Here is a 7,414-nt window from a genome sequence, read left to right as displayed (position 1 = left end):
AGCATACAAGCACGCTGCACATATATAGCATCCTAACTAATGATAAGTATCTCGCAAAAAAAAAACTAATGATAAGTAAACGATCATATCCATGCTAATGACAGCACATAGCATAGTATAACTAACTTTCCCCCGAAAAAAAAAAGCATAGTATAACTAACACCAGTGGGCAGTGGACTCTGAATTAAACACAAACCCTAAAGCTAGCAAGTGGCAAGCAGGAACTCTACTTAATTTTAACCTGTCGGCAAGAGCAGCTGTTCATGCGGATGGCGCCCCTTGCCTTCCCCTGCTACAATGCGAGGACCAGATCGATCGAAACGGCTCCTCACGTACACAAAGCAGAGGTCACGTACGTGCACTGTGTACAAGGCAGTAGCACCCAAGGTGCAGCAAGCCAAGAACGAAATGGTCACTCCTGCATCTCCGACGACGATGCCGGCGGCTCGGAAGCCGTTGCCCTTGCTCCTCCTCTCCCTCTCGCTCCCCGCCCTCCTGCTGGTGCTCTCCCTCGTCTTCCTGCTCTCGCACACCACCTTTAGCCTCCTCATCTGCCCTCTCCTCCCGAGGCTGTCTTCGACGCGCAATGCGACGAGCAGCGCCAGTCGTACTGGTACCAGTCTCGGTGTCTCCATGGACGAGACCTTGCAAGCCTTCCATGCCTCGATGCCGACGACACCTTCAAGGCGCAATGCGACGAGCTCCAGTAGTAGTACCAGCATTATTGCTGTCTCAGTGGACAAGACCTTGCAAGAAGCATTCCATGCCTTCGCGGCGGCGCCACCGCCGCCGCTGCCGTCGTGGCCGCCGGCTGCTCCGGCTGCTATGAGAAGCAGCAGAAGAAGGCGTCCGCGAAGAGAAACAAGAGCCTCCTCAAGCTCCTGCTCAGGAAGACACCGCAGACGCGGCGGTTCGCAGGCGCGGGCGGACGAGTTCTTCGCGGCGCCGTGCACCGACCGCTTCTTCATGACGTGGCTCTCCCCGCTCGCGCAGTTCGGTCGCCGCGAGCTCCTCGTCCTGGAGAGCCTCTTCAGGTGGCACCGCGGCGGCTGCCTCCTCGTCGCCTCCGATACCATGGACTCCGCGGGCGGCAGGGACAAGCTGAGGCCGTTCCTCGAGCGCGGCTTCCGCTTAGCCGTCGCCTCGCCGGACTTTGCCTACCTCCTGAACGGTACGCCCGCGAGGCGTGGCTCGGCGCTGTCCAGCGCGGCGGCGTCAGCCTTGGGAGCGTCCCGCTCGGGCAGAACCTCTCCAACCTCCTCCGCCTCGCGCTGCTCTACAGGTACGGCGGCATCTACCTCGACGCCGACGTCGTCGTCCTCAGGACCGCTCTCCGACCTCCGCAACGCCATTGGAGCGCAGGGCCGTGGACGAGGCCACGGGCGACTGGAGGCGACTGAACAACGCCGTGATGGTGTTCGACAGGGCACACCCGCTGCTGCACGAGTTCATCGCCGAGTTCGCCGTGCCGCGTTCGACGGGAGCAAGGTGGGGCCACAACGGGCCGTACCTTGTGTCCCGGGTGGCGTCGAGGCTACGCCACCGGAGCCCGGATCTCGCCTTCGCGGTGCTGCCTCCGCGGGCCTTCTACCCCGTGCACTGGAGCAAGATCGGCGGACTGTTCGTTGCACCCAAGGATAGGAAAGACAAGAGGTGGGTGAAGGCCAAGGTGGGAGAACATCAAAGGCGAGAGCTTTGGCATCCATCTTTGGACAGGGAGAGCAGTAGGCTGGAAAATGGAGGAGGGGAGTGTTGTGGGACGTTGATTTCAGACAGTTGCCTGTTCTGCAATTCTTCCATGTTTGTAAAGCAAGGATAGGATAGCAGGAGATTCTGCCATTTGCAGCTGAAGTGAGATATTGGTATTTTGCAAGATGAAGCACGTACATCTTACTTGAAGGAATTGGAATGACATACGTAGTACAGAATTTTTGAACTTCTAAGTATCAGAAACTATCTTACTGATTGACAAGCTACTTCAGGAGAGTGCCATTTATAAATCGGTGTTCTGATTGAACTATCCCAACGGGACCTGTGGGAATATGAATATGATCATCAAGTAGCCACTTCGATAGGGAGTGCAAAGTTATCAGAAAATGGTATGACAACCAGAAGATCTGACAAGACTACAATGTTTTCTTTACATTCATCAAACATTGCTGTTTTTCGTCCTCGAGAGGAAAAAAGAAGAATCTATCATATCTGTCTTAGTGAAAAAATATGTATATATCTGCGCACGTAAAGAATATCAGAAACTAATAGAACAGAGCCTTCAAAGCCAATGAAGAACACATGTAATTCTGAAGGCTATCCTAACATGTCATGGTTTTGAATGGGTTGGAGCATCAGATACCATGCAAACAATATTCTGCAAATAACAACTAACACTCATTTTTGTGTTATAAAAATGTACTTTGTAGAAGAACTTTTTTTGCGAGTATATTCTTTCCGTGGGAGATACAACAGATGTAAGATCATACATGACTGACCGCCTCCCAGTAAAATCATTGACATTTTAGACTAACATCACAATTAATCTTCTATGTTGCACCTATGCCTATCAAGCTTCTCTGTTCTCACATCGGTCGTGGCTCAGTGTGGCCAGATAATTTTTGAAACTAAAGTTCAGAATCCAGCTGGTCCGGTTGGCTCGTCATTGAAACATGGAGCTAACAAGAAGTTTATTGTTACTACAAATATCAACCAAGAGGCACAGACATCTTGTTTACTCGGTATTAAATGCTGTGTATCCTCAAGCTCAATTTCACCTCCTCCCCATTCGTCCCCACTTTCAAACATCATTTCGATCTGCTCCAGTGTTTCCCTTTTGTTTCTGGCACACAAAAGTACACAAACAGTACAGAGATAGTGGATATTGCAGCAAAGACGAAGAACATTCCTGCCACTGATATAGCACGGGCCATAGAAAGGAATGACATGGAAACCAAACCACTGCTCACTCTACCACCTACTTGACCAAGTGCTGACCCTTGAGCTCGTAATCTTAAAGGAAATACCTCTGAAGACAAGACCCAACATATTGGTCCCATGCCAATTGAAAAGAATCCACATTGCCACAAACTGCAAAAATTGCTAGGTCGATACCAACACGTGGAGACATAAGCCCCACGGCATGCTTTTGCATTGTAAGTGCAACCCCTAAGAGAAATAAGCAGATAGTCATGCCAATGGTGCTCACATAAAGAAGTGGCTTTCGTCCAACTTTATCAATTAGGAAAATTGCAACCAAGATGAACACTGTCTTAGTGAAACCCACGGCAACAGTTGCAGCAAGAAGCTCCTGATCAGACTTGATCCCAGCATCTTTGAAAATTGTTGGGCTTGTAATAGACAGTAGCATCAATTCCTGTGATCTGTTTGGAACAATTGAATACCGCAGCCAGCATACAGCATCCGGCGAACGGCGGGAGAAGGGTTCAAAAGTTCTCTCCACACTTCTTTGTCCTCAGATTTCATTTGATTTCATAAGACCAGCGGCTTCCTCGATCTCAGCCAGCCGTTCTTCAACTTCAGCTTCAGACTCGCTAATCTGCAGCAGCACTGCCCTTGCTTCTGAAACTCTCTTCTCCATCATCAACCACCTAGGGGACTCTGGGATCACAAAAAGCGCAAAGCCAATGAAGGACTGACGGGAGGATACCGACACCAAGCATAATCCTCCAATTGATGTGCTCAGAAAGGCCTGAGAAGGCATAATTGGAAACATAGCCAAGGAGGATCCCTAAATTGATGCAGATCTCAGGAAGTGATGTGAGAGTCCCACGGGCGCCTGCGGGGGAGATCTCAGCAATGTACACTCCAGATACCATGGCACCAAAACCAATGCCAACTCCAGCAAGGAGCCTCCCGATCATAAGCACAGTGAATGATGGAGCAAATGTCATGATGGCTGCGCCCATCTGGAACACAATTGCACCGAGGCCCATTGTCCATTTTCTGCCAATTGCATCAGATGTTAGCCCCCCTGATAGGCTTCCCAAGAGTGAGACCACGCTCAGACAGCCTACTAGGATTTCTTGCTGAAACTCGGTTATGTGAAGATCTTTCTGCATGTAGATGATCGCGCCACTCATTACGCCAACATCTGCAGATGAAAACACGAATCTCGGATCACCAAAACTGAAAAACGTTACACAGCAAGAAGAATTGATTTCTGAGCATCGTGATTGTCAGCAGACATGAAAACTCAGTAAGCCTGGTTTCAGATGCTGTTTTGCACAACCAGAACAAAGAGAAGCCAAGATCCTACAGTACTTGTGAAACATAGAGAAAAGGACAAACTAAGAGGATCTCAAACTCAGTTCATGTGTAAGGTTGCTGCTTGCAATCACCAAAAGCCCTCCTATAGTTGCTAGTAGCGTAAGAACGAATCTAGCTGTTGTCTCGTGGAAGGCATGAAAAGCGTTTCCACCAGGCCAGGCTGCAAATTGCTATCGCTGTCGGAATCACGCTACGATTCCATGATGGACTAGGTGAAAATAAATTGCCAACAAAAAAAAAAAGATGCCAATTTCATCCGTAAGCTTGGATCCCCGTGGCGCGCCGCGAACTCACCGTAGCCGAGGAGGATGGCGTTGAGCGAGGCGAAGACCGCGCAGGCGTACACGAACCGCTCCCTTCTCCTCCTCTCGCTCTCGGGTGCCGACGGCCTCCTCCGCCCCTCCGTCCCCGCGTCCGGCTCCCGCTCCTCGCTCCGATCAAGAACCGCGTACTTGTTCCTGCCGCCATTGACCGCTGCGCCGGCGTCCGCCATCGCCTTGCTCCGCTCTCCCGGCAGCTAGCTACCCGGTGGAGTTTCCTCGCCGCGGATTGGTGCTCGTTCCGGAGATCATCAGTGGCCCGCGCCCCCCCCAAAATCCAATGGAGCGCGAGGAAGGTGGGAGGATGTCGATGTGGTGTTGGTGTTCTTGCTCCGTTTCGCTCTCCCGTTTTGCCAGTTTCTTTAGGGGTAGGTGCGATTATTTCCATTTCTTTTCTTTTATATTTTTTGAAAGGTCATCGTTTCCATTTCTTATCGAGGAAATCCTCAGGACTACAAATCTTTTTCAACAAAATCCCTCCTTGCACGATGCAGCAGAGTAGCAGGGACCAAACTGGGATTTGGAGACCTTTCGAGGTTAACCTTGGTAGTCGATGATTTTGTCTGGGTCATATTCGTACTCGGTTTTGACGTAGAAAAATGTTGGAAGCACCACTTGGACGAGATATGCCGTGTCACCACCTCTCCCGTCCTTCACGGAAGGTGTGTGATTGACACTACTATATACTCGCTTCGTTCTTAATTATAAACTGCTTTTATTTATTTTATACATCTATTTTATTATGCATCTATATATAATACTATGTCTAGATCCATAATAAAATAAATGAAAAAAATCAAAATAACTTATAATTTGGAATGGATGGAGTATTTATTATAAAGGGCTAAATGATGGTGCTTGATTGTGGAAAATGAGATGGTTTAGTGGCTTAAGATCTACCAGGCGGCAACACGTACAAGATAGACAGATAGTCTGGTGAAAATTAAAGCCCACTTGTGATAAATAAACTGGCATAGCAGTAACACAGTAACTTTTTTTTTTCTCGAATACGCAAGAGCATTGCGTATCATTTGTATTAAGAAGGAAGAGAGTTTAAATTACAAATGGCCTACGCCGGCCCGACAACAGAAATTTAAAGGGGGGTTACATAGGCGTTAAGAACTATCTGCGGACACGGTTTGTCGCCGCGTTCTAACTTCCTGGCATCGCCAAGCTGTGAAATCCTGAAGCTCCGGCTTTTGCCCAGCGACCCGCTTCTGCTCTGATGGCCGAAAAGAGGTCGATAGGTGCGACAGCTGCCGCTCTGAAGCAGCGCGCATTCCGTTCTTTCCATACTTCCCATGATACTAGCGCAAAGAGGGAGTCAATACCGGAACGTTGCACACCATTCCAGTCTGTGCGCAGCCGTCGTGCACACAGTAACTTGGGTTTGTGTATTTGTGATCGTCCCTGATAGAACGTAACTACTATTAATATCTTTTCAGTTGTCTCCTGAGGATGTCGCTTTCATTCGAAGTCTAAGCAAAGACATGGCGGTTTGGACTAATCAATCCTCGAGTACGAACGGAAAAAATATCAGAAAGCTCCCCGGTCCACGTCATGACAGTAGATGTCCCCAACTCCCCCCATTCCATACGATTCCTTTGAGCGCGTTCTTTTCAAAAACTTCGTCTCTTGCCTGAATTTGCCGAACACGGACGACAGTACATCACAGGCTCACAGCAGTCTGGTGAAGCTACCGTGACCCTGGTCCCTTCGCGAGCCGAAACATTGTTGCGACTAATTTATTGTGAAAGAAAACACTACTCTAGCTAAAAAAACAAGTTGAAAAGTACGAATTATATTCTTGCTTTCTTTATTCTTTGTTGATTGAAGATGGTTTGGTCTTGCCACTAGTCTCAAATACAGTTGTTGTTAGCGCTAGCGCAAGGTTATTAGCAGTTGGAGGTTGAGGGCAGGAAATAAAGCAAAAGACAACGAACAGTCTCTTGACATGGAACGGGTCAAACAACCGGCAGCTGGCCTGTTTGGACTTTGGAGCTTGTTGTTTGGAGTATGGGACCTCCCTATGCGCCCATGCTAAGCTCCTGCGACGAAGACGGGTGTCCAAACTGGCTCGAGAGTTCACCGATCGTCACACCCGACATCAGAAATGGATGGTTTCATTTCAATGGTTGGTTTGGAGTTAAGAAGCAAGATGATGATCCTATACCATGATCTATTCGTCGAATCCCAGGCTCCCAGCGCGCAAAAAATTTGAATTTCGTCCCTCTCCCTCGGAAAGAAAACGATGGCAATTTGCAGTCCATGCAGGAGGAGCACGTAGAGGGAACATGGACTGACCGTAACCGAGGAGGATGGCGTTGAGGGACGCGAAGAGCGCGCAGCTGAAGGCGTAGCGCTGGCCCCGCCCGCGCCGCTGCCTCTGCGCCTCGGCACGGTGCGCCCACTCCGCCTCGTCCAGCTCCTCCCCCTCCTCAGCCACCTCCATCCTCCTGTACTCCCGCTTCGTCGCCATTGCCGTCCTCATCTTCACCAACTCCATGATCTCCTTCCGCCGGCTCCGGCTCTCCGGCGCCGTGCTTGTGCCTAGCTAGCTAGCCTCCTTGCTTGCCAACAGCTGCTACTGGTAACTACTACTGCGTTGTGACCTGCATATGCAGATCTGACGCGAGGGCTCCGAATGTGGCTTTAGCGTTCACTCGCTCTGGTTCATCGCACGAGAAATGGTTACTCAAGGACCTCTGGAGCTTATTTTAGAGTCGCCTCCACGTTCACGGCAGGCCGTCATCTTTTTCTTCCTATAATTCTATGTTGCAAGTGGCACGGGTACAGCGACTTGCGAACAGATA

The 7,414-nt window shown here is 49.7% G+C and overlaps 2 pseudogenes; one reads left to right on the top strand and one right to left on the bottom strand.

Annotated features, from left to right (window-relative positions):
* The first annotated feature begins 322 nt into the window (after positions 1-322).
* LOC136490738 (uncharacterized protein At4g19900-like) lies at positions 323-1,819 on the top strand (annotated as a pseudogene).
* A 487-nt stretch (positions 1,820-2,306) lies between these two features.
* On the bottom strand, positions 2,307-5,166 carry LOC136493279 (probable polyol transporter 4; annotated as a pseudogene).
* Between the last annotated feature and the right edge of the window lie 2,248 nt (positions 5,167-7,414).

The sequence above is a fragment of the Miscanthus floridulus genome, chromosome 11 (genome assembly GCF_019320115.1).
Source record: "Miscanthus floridulus cultivar M001 chromosome 11, ASM1932011v1, whole genome shotgun sequence".
Taxonomy (NCBI): domain Eukaryota; kingdom Viridiplantae; phylum Streptophyta; class Magnoliopsida; order Poales; family Poaceae; genus Miscanthus; species Miscanthus floridulus.
This window is presented reverse-complemented; position numbering and strand designations above follow the sequence as displayed.